This window comes from Sus scrofa, chromosome 18 (assembly GCF_054392235.1).
Source record: "Sus scrofa isolate SSC_HxYL_T2T_F1_AM1 chromosome 18, Sscrofa_HxYL_maternal_Yorkshire_Landrace_v2.0, whole genome shotgun sequence".
NCBI lineage: Eukaryota > Metazoa > Chordata > Mammalia > Artiodactyla > Suidae > Sus > Sus scrofa.
The window spans coordinates 60,072,723-60,087,989 of record NC_139400.1 but is presented as its reverse complement, the minus strand read 5'-3'; positions in this window follow the sequence as shown (position 1 = coordinate 60,087,989).

Genomic DNA, 15,267 nt, shown 5'->3' with positions numbered 1-15,267 from the left:
TCGGAGCTGTAGCCACCAGCCTACACCAGAGCCACAGCAACACAGGATCCGAGCCTCGTCTGCAACCTACACCACAGCTCACGGCAACGCCAGATCCTTAACCCACTGAGCAAGGCCAGGGATCGAACCCGCAACCTCATGGTTCCTAGTCAGATTTGTTAACCACTGCGCCACAACGGGAATTCCGGTTTTGCCTCTTAGGCTGGGAACTTCCATATGCTGCAGTTCCGCCCTCACTATCTGAACACGCTCAGCAGTACATAAAGTTTTGTTCATGGAAACATATTTTACATACAGTGTGTACTCAAGATGTACAACATGCAGTGCTGATACATTTGTATACCGTTTTAAAGTCGCCACTGTAGCAATAATTAGCACCTCTGTCATGTAATTTTTCAGGGTCAAAGTGATGCTTGAAATGATGATGCTCTAGTCTCTTAGAAACTCTGATGATTACAGGCAGGGAAGTGGTCCAAGATGGACATAGGAAGATCCTGACTCACCTCCTCCCACGGACACACCAAATCCAATGCACATCTAGACATGGAACGATTCCTTCAGAAAAAAATATCTGAAAACCAGCTGCACAGCTCCTACTCATTGAACGAGAAAAGGGGCATACTGAGGCAGGAAAGAGCGGCTGAGAGGCAGTCTCACCATAAACCCTGCTCCTGGCATGAGGACCCGCAATCTGGAGGAAACCCACAGACCTGGGGCTTCCTCCTGAGGAGCAAAGGATTTGTACCCCACATCAGGCATCCCAACTCTTAAGACCTGCACCTGAGAGATGAGCCCTCCAAACAGCTGGCTTTGAAAACCAATGGGTTGGAGAAACCCCAAATCTAAAAGCTGGGGTAGAATGGCCCCCAAACAATCATACTAGATGTACCCCAAAGTGTAAACAAGTTGTCTAAATAAATCTACACAGGGAGTTCCCTGATGGCCTAGTGAGTTAAAGATCTGGTGTTGTCACTACTATGGCTCAGGTCACTCTGTGGTGCAAGTTCAATCCCCAGCCTGGAAATTCCGCCTGCCAAGGGTGTGGCAAAAAAAAAAAAAAAAAAAAAATCTAAGCACTCCTAGGAACGGATGTTACAAGTTAAATCTTGCCAAGAGGAGTTCCTGTTGTGGCTCAGCAGAAACAAACCTGACCAGCATCCATGAAAATGCAGGTTCAATCCCTGGTCTCACTCAGTGGGTTAAGGATCCGGCATTTCCATGACCTGTGGTATAGGTCCCAGACTTGGTTTGGATCTTACGTCACTGTGTCTGTGGTATAGGCCAGCAGCCAGAGCTCTGATTCGACCCCTAGCTTGGGAATCTCCATATGCAGTGGGTGCAGCCCTAAAAAGACAAAAAAAAAAAAAAAAAAAAAAATCTTACCAAGAAACAAAAGTGCCATGTTAGGCCTTCAAAAAAATACACTAAAATGTGACTATGACCCTGAAGCTTGGGGAGAGGAACAATTGATTTTCCAAGAATAACTGCCTTAAAAGACAAGAGAAATAAAGAACTTCAACTTAAAAAAAAAAAGAAAAGAAAAGACAATGGGGCTAGCATCTCTGAGATCCAAAGGGCTGTGGTGAAATGAGACACTGCTCTTAAACGACTTGTGTGCAGGCTCAGGCATCCCAGGGCCCAGCACAGAAGTGGCAGTTTGAAAAGCATCCAGACTAGGGAGTTCCTATTGTGGCTCAGTGGGTTATAAACCTGACTAGTTCCATGAGGATGAGAGTTCGATCCCTGGCTTCGTTCAGTAGGTTACGGATCCGTCGTTTTTTTCCGTGAACTGTGCTGTAGGTTGCAGATGTGGCTCAGATCCTGTGTGGCTGTGGATGTGGTGTAGGCTGGCAGCTGCAGCTCTGATTCGACCCCTAGCCTGGAGACTTCCATATGCTGCAGGTGCGGCCCTAAAAAAAAAAAGAAAAAGAAAAAAGAAAGCATCCAAACAATATACATGAAAGAGATCCATTTGCTAATCTTTTTTTTTTTCAAGTTTTGAGACATGACTGACATACATCACTGTGTGAGTCTAAGGTGCACAGCACAATGGTTTGACCTGTACTGTGAAATGATGACCCCAATAGATTTAATTATTTCATCATCTCTCGTATAGACGATGAAAAGAAATTTTCTCTTGTGATGCGAACTCTTAGGACCTGCTCTCTCAACAGCTTTCTGGTAAATGACACAGCAGCCTAACTGTGGTATATTACAGCACGTGGTATATCACCTCCCTAGTTCGATTTCCCTCATTAATGGAAGTTTGTACTTTTTGATCATCTTCCTCCAATTGCCCCTCCCCCTCCCCCACCCTGGAAACCACAGCTCTGATTTCTTTTTCCGTGAGTTTAGTGGTTTGGTTTTAGAGCCACATAAAAGTGAGATCATACCATATTGGCTTCTCTGTCTTATTTCACTTAGTATAATGCCTTCCATGGTCCATCCATATTGTCACAAATGGTAGGATTTTCCTTTCTTTTTTTTTTCTTCTTTTTTTTTTTTTTTTTTTTTTGGCTGCAGCCAGGGCATATGGAAGGTTCCGGACCTGGGATCAAATCCAGGCCAGAGCTGAGACCTACACCACAGCTGCAGCAATGCTGGATCCTTAACGCACCGCACCAGGCTGGGGATCAAACAGGTGCCTCCACAGAGACAAGCCAGATCATTAACCCACTGTGACACAACAGGAATTCCAGGGTTTCCTTTTTTAACGGCTGAATAATATTCCATTGTGAATGAATATGCACGCGCACGTGCGCGCGCACACACACACACACACACATAAAATCACCTTTTCTTTTTCCATTCATCACTGATGGACACTAAAAATGTTCTCATACCTTAGCTGTTATAAATACTGCCGCTATGAACATGGGAGTACAGACACCTTTTCAAGTTAGTGTTTTGTTTCCTTTGGATATGTTCCCAGAAGTGAAATTGCTGGATCATACAATAGGTCTATTCTTAATTTTTTGAGAGTCTTCCATACTGCTTTTCACAGTTGCTGTACCAATATCCACTCCTACTAAGAGAGCACATGGGCTCCCTTTTCTCCGCTCCTCTCCAGCATTTGTTATTTCTTGTCTTTTTGATAATAGACCTCCTAAGGGGTTTGAGGAGATAGTTCATTGTGGTTTTAAATTGTATTTCTCTAATGACCAGTGATTTGAGCATCGTTTTATGTACCTCTTGGCCATTTACATACTTTCTTTGGGAAAGTGTCTATTCTGGCCTTTTGCCCATTTTTATTTTTTATTTTTTTGCCTTTTTAGTGCCATACCCACAGCACATGGAGGTTCCCAGGATAAAGGTCCAGTCGGAGCTACAGCTGCTGGCCTGCACAGCCACAGCAACACCAGATCTGAGCCATGTCTGCGACCTACACCACAGCTTGTGGTCACGCCAGATCCATGACCCACTGAGCGAGGGCAGGGATCAAACCTGCAGCCTCATGGTTCCTAGTTGGATTTGTTTCCATTGCACCACTATGGGAACTCCCTTTTTGCCCATTTTTAAATCAGTTTTTTTTTTCCATTTTTATTTTTGTTATTGAGTTCTGTGAGTTCTTTACACATTTTGGTTATTAACCCCTTATCAGGTATATTGTTTGCAAATATTTTCCCCCATTCAGGAAGTTGTCTTCACTTTGTGGATGGCTTCTTTTTCTGTGAGGAAGATTTATAGTTTGATGTAGTTTCACTTTATTTTTGTTGTTTTTGTTTAGGCTTTAGGTGTGATTTCCAAACATCGTAACCAAAACCCGGGTCAAGGAGTTTGTTTATGTTTTCTTCCAGGATTTTCATGACTGTAAGACTTACATAAGTCCTTTCAAGTTAATTTTTGTGAATGGTGTAAGTTTGGGGTCAAGTTTCATTCTTTTACATGCACATATCCGATATTCCCAATATCGCTTATTGAAAAGTCTCTTCTCCATTGCATATTCTTGGCTCCCTATAAGTTATTAGTTCAGTGTATCGTTCAGTTTATTTCTGGGCTCTCAGTTATATTTCATCAGACTATTAATCTGTTTTTTATTCCAGTACCATACTGTTTTGATGACTATAGCTTTATAATATAGCTTGACATCAGGAAATGTGATGCTTCCTGCATTGTTCTTTCTCAAGATTTATTTGGCTGATTTTTTTTGGTTCCATACAATTTTAGGACAGTTTTTCTGTTTCTGTAAAACAAAAGTCATTAGACTCTTGATAGGGATTGCATTGACTCTATAGATGGCTTTTAGTAGTACTGACAAATTAATAAATATTAACTTTAATCCATGACAACTTTCCATTTATTTGTGTCTTCACTTGCTAATCTCAAAAGTGTCCACTGGAGGGGCTGGGGCCTGTTGGGAGACTCTCCAGGGATGGGGGCCATTTTCCTGCTCTCCCTCTACCTTGCTACAGCCTGCAGGTGGTGGGCACCAATTTTGTTCTCAGTAGGTGCCATCTTTGTGCTCTCCTTCTGTCTTGCTAAAACTCTATCTTCCTAAAACCAGTCCTGCTAAAACCACAGCACTGTGGCTGTGGTATAGGTCAGCAGCTGAAGCTTTGATTGGACCCCTAGCCTGGGAACCTCCATACACTGTGAGTGTGGCCCTAAAAAGCAAAAAAAGGCTCAAAACTTCTGTAACCTGGGGAAGGAAACAGACCTCAAGATTTGGCAAACCCAGAGAATTCAAAATAAGGTAAACCACAAAAGATCCACACCAAGACATATTATGCTTAAAATGTCAAATTTTAAAGATAGAGGATCTTAAAAGCAGATAGAGAAAAAAAATTTTTTTTTGTCTATACAAAGGAACCACCATAAGGCTATCACTAGATTTTTCATTAGAATCTTTGCAGACCAGAGGGAGTGGCATAATATACTCAAAGTGCTGAAAGCTAAAAATTTCCAACCAAGAATATTCTACACAGCAAAGTTATCATTCAAAATTGAAGAAGAGATAATCTTTCAGATTAGCAAAAGCAAAAGGAGTTCGTCACCACAAAACTGGCCTTAGAAGGAATGTTAAAGGTACATCTTTATGCTGAAAAGTTGGGTAGCTAATTAGTAACAAAAAAAAAAGAAAAAAGAAAAAAGAAAGAATAAATCTCATTGGCAAAAGTAAACATATAGTAAAGGTGGTAGATTAATCACGTGTAAAACTAGTGTTAAGGAGTTCCCATTGTGGCTCAGCAGTTAACGAATCTGACTAGTGTCCATGAGGACGTGGGTTCGATCCCTGGCCTTGCTCAGTGGATAAGGATCCAGTGTTGCCATAAGCTGTGCTGTAGGTTGCAGCTGCGGCTCAGGTCCTGCATTGCTGTGGCTGTGGCATAGGCTGGCATCTGCAGCTCTTATTAGACCCCTAGCCTGGGAACCTCCATATGCTGTGGGTATGGCCCTAAAAAGCAAAAACAAACAAGCAAACAAAAACTAGTATTAAGGTTAAAAGAAAAAATCAGGAGTTCCCACCATGGTGCAATGGAATCAGGAATATCTTGGGAGCACTTGGACATGGGTTCATTCCCCAGCCTGGCACAGTGGGTTAAGGATCTGGCATTGCCACAGCTTCAGCTTAGGTCACAGCTGCATCTCAGATCTGATCCTTGGCCCAGAAACTCCATGTGCTTCAGGGCAGCCAAAAAAAAAAAAAAAATCAGTGGAAATAATTGTAGCTACAATAATTAATTAAGGGATGCACAAGATAAAATGACAAAGTGTAACATCAAAATTACTCCCATGGGGGGAGTAAAAATGGCAAGTTTTAGAATCTGTTGGAGTTTAAGTTGTTACCAACTTAAAATATATTGCTATGAATATATGTTGTTATATGTAAGGGTCAGGGTAACCACAATGCAAAAACAAATAGTAGATACACAAAAGATAAGGAGGAAGGAATCTAAGCATGCCACTACAGAAAGTCATCACACTACAAAGGAAAAGAGAGCAAGAAAAAAATGAAAGGAGACACTACAGAAGAGCCTGAAAACAAGTAACAAAATAACAAGTTGATATGCAAGTGGATTAAGTCCACCAATCAAAAGACAGCGAGTGGCTGAATAGATTAAAGAAAAAAAAAAGATCTATATGTAGGATGCCCATAAGACATTCACCTCAGATGTAAGGACACATACAGACCAAAAGTGAAAGGATGAAAAACGATGTTTCATGCAAACGGAAACCAAAAGAAAGCTGGGGGGGGGGGTATCTATTCTTATATCAAACAAAAGACACGTTAAAACAAAGACTGTAAGAAGAAACAAAGAAGGTCATTACATAATAACAAAAGAGTCAATCCAACAAGAAGATATAACATTTTTAAATATTTATGCACCCAATGGGGGCATTTTTGTTTTTTTATTTTTTTGATTTTGTAGGGTCACATCTGTGGTATATGGAGGTTCCCAGTCCTAGAAGTCTAACCAGAGCTGTAGCTGCCACCCTATACTGCAGCCACAGCAATGCCAAATCTGAGCTGCATCTGTGACCTACACCACTGCTCATGGCAACACCAGATCCTTAACCCACTGAGTGAGGCCAGGGATCAAACCCACAACCTCATAGTTACTAGTCGGATTCATTTTATCCTGAGTCACTACGGGAACTCCAGGGGACATTATAATTTTAAAGCTGATGTTACCAGACCTAAAGGGAGAAATAGATATAGCAATACAATAATACGAGGGGACCTTAATACCCCATTTATACCAATGGATAGACAGAAAATCCATAAGAAAACACCAGCATTAAAAAGACATAAGGAGTTCCCGTTGTGGCGCAGTGGTTAACGAATCCGACTAGGAACCATGAGGTTGCGGGTTCGGTCCCTGCCCTTGCTCAGTGGGTTAACGATCCGGCGTTGCCGTGAGCTGTGGTGTAGGTTGCAGACACGGCTCGGATCCTGTGTTGCTGTGGCTCTGGTGTAGGCCAGTGGCTACAGCTCCGATTCGACCCCTAGCCTGGGAACCTCCATATGCCGCAGGAGCGGCCCAAAGAAATAGCAAAAAAGACAAAAAAAAAAAAAAAAAGACATAAGAAGACAGGCTTAATAAATATAGAAAAAATATATTAAAATTCCATCCAAAAGCAGTGGCTTGTTCTTCTCATGTACATATGCAACATTCTCCAGGACAGATCATATCTAGGCCACAAAACCGGTCTTAATAAGTTTAGAAAGATTGAAATCACATCGAGATTTGGAGTTCCCTTCGTGGCACAGCGGAAATAAATCTGACTAGGAACCATGAGATTGTGGGTTTGATCCCTGGCCTCGCTCAGTGGGTTAAGGATCTGGCATTGCTGTGGATGTGGCGTATGTCAGCAGCTATAGCTCCAATTGGACCCCTAGCCTGGGAACCTCCCTATGCCATGGGTGCAGCCCTAAAAAGCAGAAAGTAAAATAAATAAATCATACCAAGATTCATTTAGGACCACAATGATATGGAACTAGAAGGTTTTTTTTCATTTTTTCAAGTTTTATTGAGGATAGTAGAAGTACAATGCTGTGATATTTTCTGCTGTACAACAAAGTGACTCAGTTATACATATACACACATGCATTCTTTTTCCCTTATGGATTATCATGGAATACTGGAGAGAGTTCTCTGTGATATACAGCAGGTCCCCATTGGCCAGTCACTCCATATATTGCAGTGTGCATATGCCAATCCCAAACCCCCAGTCCATCCCTCTCTGCTACCTGTCCCCTTTGGTAACCAAAAGTTTGTTTTCAAAGTCTATGAGTCTGTTTCTGATCTACAAATAAGTCCATTTGTATTCTTTTTTTTTTTTAAGATGTCACATATAAGTGATAACATATGATGTTTGTCTTTCACTAGCTTCATTTAGTATAATAATCTCTAGGTCCATCCATATTGCTGCAAATGGTATTATTTCATTATTTTTTATGATTGAGTAGTATTCCATCGTGTATATGGACTACATCTTCTTAATCCATTCATCTGTCAAGGGACATTTAGGTCGTTTCCATGTCTTGGTTATTGTGGACAGTGCTGCTGTGAACATGCATGTATCTTTTTGAATCACAGTTTCTTCTGGATATATGCCCAGGAAGGGGATTGCTGGATAATAGGGTAGTTTTATATTTAACTTTCTGAGGAACCACCACACTGTTTTCTATAGTAGCTGCACTAATTTACATTCCCACCAATGTAATAGGGTATAAGAGGGTTCCTTTTCTCCACACCCTCTCTAGAATTTGTTATTTGTAGACTTATTAATGATAGCCATTCCGACCAGCATGAGGTGGTACCTCACTGTAGCTATGATTTGCATTTCTCTAATAATTAGTGATGTTGAGCATCTTTTCGTGTGCCTGCTAGCCACTTGTATTTCTTCTTTGGAGAAATGCCTCTTTAGGTCTTCTGCCCATTTTTCAGTTGGGTTGTTTGGGTGTTGGTGGTGGTGGTGGTAGGTTGTATAAGTTGTTTGTATATTTTGGAGATTAAGCACTTGTCAGTTGCATCATTTGCAACTATTTTCTCCCATTCCATAGGTTGTCGATACAAGTGTTTTTAGACAGTTCACTGTACAGACTACAGAATGGAGATTATGTGCATTCACTGAAATCACTATTCTGAATGCTGCTTGTAAGTTGTAATAAATATGTTTGTTTGTAAGAACAAAAGTATTCTGAAACACCACAACATGCATTTTAAAAATCAGAGATCAATTCCATTCACTGAAATAACATGGTGTGACCTAAACTTGAAAGCTGTGTTCTTAGATTACAAATGATTTAAACACTTCACTACAGGCATTAGAGAAGGGTGATCACCTCTGCAATAACACTGTTCTGGTGGCAGCTTGAAAGCGCAATTCTTAGAAATAGCTTAATTGCAAATATTCTTAAGATTTCAGTATTTATATGACATATAGGTATTTTTTCCATTCACTGAAAGAATACTGGATGGAACAAAACTTGCAAGTAGCATTCTTAGAAACATCTTTTTTACAGGTGTTCTTAAACCCTTCACTCAAGATATTATAGAATGTGTGTAATTTGTTTCACTGAAGTAGCACTGGTCTGATTGCTTTGTACAAGCAGTATTCTCAGAAGCTCCTTATTGCAAGTGTCCCTAGCCACTTCACTACCTGAATTACAAAACGGAGATGACTTGCAATCACTAAAATAGCACTGTTTTCAAATTGTGCTGTAGCATTATCTTTACTAGAAGTGGCTTTGAACCCTTCACTACACACATCACAGGATAGAGATCACTATCATTTGCTGAAATAACACTCATCTGAATGTGATTTGCAAGCAGCAGTGTAAGAAACACATTTTTTACACATATTTTTAAACATGTCACTCCTTGAATTACACAAAGTACCTACAAGTCTTTACATTAAATATGTCCGTTGTACTGTTTGTACAGTTCGTACAGTTACAGAATGGGTATCCATTCACTGAAATATCACTGCTGAACACAGCTTGCGACTAGCTTCTAAGAAATATCTTATTATAAGCCATGACAAACAAGCGTTAAAGGACAATAAGAGCATGTAACCCTGTGAACAACTCTACATACATAAATTCAATAGCTTAGATAAAATGGACTGATTCATTTGAAAGTCACAAACTAACAAAACTCACCCAAGAGTAGATAAATCTAAATAGTCTGTGTCTATTAAAGAAATGGAATTTACAGGTTAAAATCTTTCAAGAGAGAGCTTTCCAGGCCCAGAAGTTTTCGCTGGTGAGTTCTATTTTTTTCATATGTTTTCATCTTTTTTTATTTTAAGTGAGAATTACTACTATTTTTAATATTTATTTATTTATTTACTTTTAAGGGCCGCACCTATGGCATATGGAGTCTCCCAGGCTAGGGGTCCAACAGGAGCTACAGCTGCTGGCCTATGCCACAGCCAAAGTAACGCAGTATCCGAGGCTCATCTGTGACCTGCACCAGAGTTCATGGAATGCCCTGATCCTTAACCCACTGAGCGAGGCCAGGGATTGAACCCACAACCTTGTGTTTCCTAGTCGGATTCATTTCTGCTGTGCCCTGATGGGATCTCCTGGTGAATTCTATTAAACATTTAAAGAAGAAAAAATAATTCTACACAATATATCTTCCAAAAAACAAAAGATGAGGGAACACTTCCCAGCAATAACAATACCAAAGCCAGATGAAGGCAGTACAAGAAAACTAGAGACCAATATCCTTCATTAGCAAAGACACACATATCCTCAACAAAATACTAGCAAGACAAACGCAGGAGCATATAAAAAATAACACTACACCAAGACTAAGTGGTATGTACCCCAGGAATGCAAAGCTGGTTTAATATTCCAAAAACCAACCAATGCTAACTGCTAAAGAAGAAAATAACCATGACCATGTTACTTGATGCAGAAAAAGCATCTGACAAAACCCAACACCCATTTGTTATGAAAACTCTCAGAAAACTAGTAACAGAAGTAAATTTCCTTAACCTGATCAACGGTACTTACAAAAACTCTACCTATAACATTATAGTTAATGGTGAAACACGGAAACTTAAAGTGGGAAACAAAGATGTCCACTCTCATTATGCCTAAGCAACATAGTTCTAGCCAGTGCAGTAAGACAAGAAAAAAAAAAAAAAAAGGCAACCAGATCATCAGATCACGAAAGGAGAAATGAATTTATTCTTATTCACAGACAATGTGATTGTTTATGTGGAAGATTAAATGGAATCCACCAAAAATCTTTTAAAACTAAAAGTGAGTTCTGCAAGGTTTCAAGGTCATCACATGAAAAATCAATTGATTTTTATGTGCTAGCAAGAAACAACTGGAAAAGGAAACACAATTTTATAATAGCTCCAGATAATGAAATATGTATGTATAAAAGTAATAAAACAAGTACTGGGTTTATATGTTGAAAACCTACTAAACTAGCAAGAAACCAAAGAAGGCCAAAGATGTTTCCCCAAATTGTCCTACAGGTTCAGTGCAATTCCAATCAAGATCTCAAAAAATTACTTAATAAATAAAAACAAGCTGATTCTAAAATTTCTTTGGAAAGTCAAAGGAAACAGAATAGTCAAAACAATTTTAAAAAGAACAAAGTTAGAGGGCTCACACTATCTGACATTAAGCATTACTCTAAAATTCAAGTTAATCAAGTTTAAATAGTACCTTTTTTTCTTTTTAGGGGCACACCTGCGGCATATGGAAGTTTCTGGGCTAGGGGTCGAGCTGGAGCTGGAGCCTAAGCCACAGCCACAGCCGTGCCAGATCCGAGCCACATCTGTGACCTACGCCACAGCTCGCAGCAACACCAGTTCCTTAACCCACTGGGCGAGGCCAGGGATCAAGCCTGCATCGTCAGGACACTATGTGAGGATCTTAACTACTGAGCCATAAGAGGAACTCCTAAATGGTATTTTTGAAGGAATAAACACAGAGGTAAATGGAATAGAGTCCAGAGATGGTTCCACATAAAAATAGAAAATTGATTTTTCACAAAGGCCCAAAGGCAATGAAGTAGAAAAAGGATGGTTTTTTCAACAAACGGTGCCAGAAAAAATTGGACATCCATACACAAATCAATGAACTTCGACCTAAACCTCACGCTTTAAACAAAAATTAATTTGAAATGAATTATAGGCCTAAATGTAACCTCTAGAAGAAAATAGTCAAATGTAAACATTTGCCTAGAAGAAAATAGACAAAAATGTTTGCAACTGGGGTCACTTGGGGCCAGAGACGTGGCCCAAAAGCATGAGGAAAAAAAAAAAAAAACTGGTAAACTGGACTTCATCAAAATTTAAAAGATCTGCTCTGAAAAATACACTGGTAAGAGAAGGAAAAGATAATCTACAAACTGGGAGAAAATATTTACCAATCATATAACTAACAAAGGACTTACATACAGTATGCATAAAGAACTCAAAATTCAACAGTAAGAAAACCAGCAATTCAATTTTTTTAAAGTAAGCCAAAAATCTGAGCAGACACTTTACCAGAGAGAATATATAGATGGTTAGTTAGCCAGTGAAAAGCCGGTCAACACTGTAGATACTCAGGGAATGCAAATTAAAACCACAGTGAGCCACTGCTATACACCATAGAGTAGTTAAATACTGAGAATATAAGTGTTGGCAAGGATACAGAGCACCTGGTGACTGGTGAATGTCTAACTCACACGTGTGGCTTTCCTCACCAGCGCACTGCAAAGTGATACGGGCCCAGTGGAAAACAACATGGCACTCTCTTATAAAGTTAAACATACACTTACCATATAACATGGTAATGCTATATCTTATTATTTACCCAAGAGAAATGAAAAGCTATGTTCACACAAAAACCTGTATACACTTGTTCTATTCATAACCACTAAAACCTGGAAACAATTCAAATGTTCAATAGGTGAATGGGAAACTGTGGACTATCCATGGCACAGAATATTATGCAAAAAGAAAGAAGAACAGATGAGTCTCAAAGGCATTACGCTGAATAAGAGAGACCAGACTCAAAAGGTTACATATGGTCTGGCTCCACTTATATGACACTTGGAGAAGGCAAAACTCTAGGGACACTGAAATATCAGATGCATGGGTTTGTAATGGGAGAGCTTATGATCACAATAAAACAGATGAGCAGCTGTCCTGATTTTGATGGAGATGAATGGGTCTAAAGGTGTGATAAACCTGTGCACCAGAAGAGTCCATTCTACTGTGTGTTAATTTTAAAAATACAGTTTTCATGTGGCGATTGGCCAGGAAAGTCCACACCTGACAAAGAAATTTTCGAGTGGGAAGAGTAACTTTGGTGGATGGTACAGCAAAGCCAAATGCCCTAAGGCGAGAGCATACCTGGAGATTTGAGGAGCAGAGGATACCATGCAGCCAGCCCCACTCAGGAGGAGGGTGAGGGTATCTGGGACAGTTCAAGTGGGAGAGCAGTGACGAAGGTATGCACCCGGCTTATCACAGGGCAGTAGGGTTTGGGGCGGGGTTCAGGGTGGGCAGTGTAGGAGCTAAGGCCAGTGGGGGCATGGGTGAAAACAGAAATGCTAGGGCCCTGGGGGCCATGGTGAGGACTTTGGCTTTACTGAGGTGTGGGGAACTGCTGGATGGCTTTGAGCCAGGAGTGACAGATACCATGTGACCTGCTTTTCAGACTTTTGAAACCAGACTTAAAGGCAAAAAGGCAGAGACAGGCAGTCTGGTTGGGAGATGTGGGCCTAACCCAGCAGGAGGTGGTAGGTCAGCACTGGAGGTCCTCTTTCTCCCACCTCCCTACTCCTCGGCTACCTCTGGCTCCAGATGCCCCTGGAACACCCTTTAGTGCCCCCGCAAAGACTCCTAGCAGGCAAGACCCAGACTCCACCTCTGAGCTCAGAGACCCCAGGGCTAGAAGTCGAATTGGACATATTGTGCAAAGCCCTTGCCATCTACCCAGGCTCAGTAACAAGCCCAGAAACAAAGCTCCATTCAGTTCTTACTCACAGGAGAGGAGCCAGAGACCTCTGGCCCAGGACCACAGAGCTAGGAGAGCTCTGTAAAAAGTTAATAAACAAAACACTCAATTAAGAGTGGGGAGACCAGAAGGGGGAGCTCTTATGCCCTGCAGCCACAGCAGAGCCCAACAGGAAGAAGAAACATTCTCTATCCTGGCAACAACTCAGCCAATGAAAAAAACGTGGACTCTGTGTCCTACGGTCCCCCTGCCCCCTGCTTCCCTTGCCACGTGGGGACTTGCACGTGGCTCGCCATGATGGCAGACTGTGAATTGCAGTTCTCTGCTGATCTCAAATAAACCCATTTCTGTGGAAGAAATAACTGGCAGTTTATTTATTCCAACACTTTGGTGACTTGCGCAGGGATCCAGAGGAGACCCCCAACAGGCTGGTAAGTGAACAGGTGCAGTGCACATGAAAGGCCACTGCTGCTCACTGATTTCCTCATTGATCCTGGAATTCAAAAGTATTTCTTTCTCCTGGGTCTGAGCCTCCACCCTCTGCATTTTGAATCTCTCCAAGCTTGGCATCTCCCAAGCTTTAGCTGGGATCTATTTTTTATTCTTTCTGGTTAAGGCCCTGTTCTGTACTTGAGTACTCATTTGGAATTTCAGTCTCATTTTGAAATCAGACTGCTCCAATTGGAGCCGGCTAGCCTTCAGCCCATTCCTTTGGGAACAGAGGCTATATTTCATTGGAACTGTGCCAGTTCAGCCTTCAGGCCATTCCTTTGGAATAGGGGTTGTTCTATGGGAACACTGCTGAGATGCCATCTGCTGGCTCTGCTAGGACCAACCTGTTCCTTTAGAACTGGCTGGTGTTAGGCCAGCAGGCTGTTTGAGATATTTGAACTGTTTGAGCTATAAGCTGTTTAAGCTGTAAGCTGCTTGAGCTGTTTAGGCTTTTTAAAAATTCTCTTAGAGAAAGACCTCTGAGAAATGAGATCCCAGTTACCTAAATATTTTGAGGGCACCTCCCCACCACAGGGACTCTGGCCGATATTATGTTGAAAAACTGCAGTCATTCCTTCTGAGAATTTCTAACCAAATGGACCAGCCTAACCAAAGGCAATTTAGCATGTCAATGGCCATGATGGGGAATTTTTTAACTGTTCAAACCTATTTTTCTTAAGACCAAAGTGGACAACCAGAGCCCTAAAATTTCCCTAACTGAATGGAATGCCTATTTGGATTGGTAGCTTGTGGCTTCCAAACATGATCAGCAGCCTAAAATTGATTTTATGCAAAATAAGACTTGGAGACTGGGGCAAACAAATGACTTAAAAGATGATGTGGTTCCCAGAGCCTCAGGCTCTTCCTCCTCAGCTTGTCTCCGGTTCGCCTCCCACACCATCCTGTCTTTCCCTGAGCCCCACGTGCTGATGCCCACCTCTGGGCCATCTCCCTCTTCTACCCCACCCCACCTACACCTGCTCTAGAGCCCCCAGTTCCCCTACACTAATCCTCTCTCTGAATTTCCTTTTTTCTCTCAAACTCTCCCCACTTTTCCTCTGAACCTATCAGAGCCTGTCTCTTTAAATTTAAGCCTTCTGAGGATCCTAAAGAAACTAAAACCTTAATTTTGTATATCCCCTGGATGAAAGCTGAACTGTGAGCCACAGACAAAGATTTTTCCAAAGTAACCAAAGATCCTCACAGATGTGCTGAGGAATTTAATACAGTCATTCAAACTCAGAAACTGGTTTGTCTGACTTCTATCAGCTAGTTCCTATGCTTGATGGTGAAGGCCAGGCCAGCACTGGATGAAAACCACTAACTGGGGAAATCCTGAAAGGCCTCCA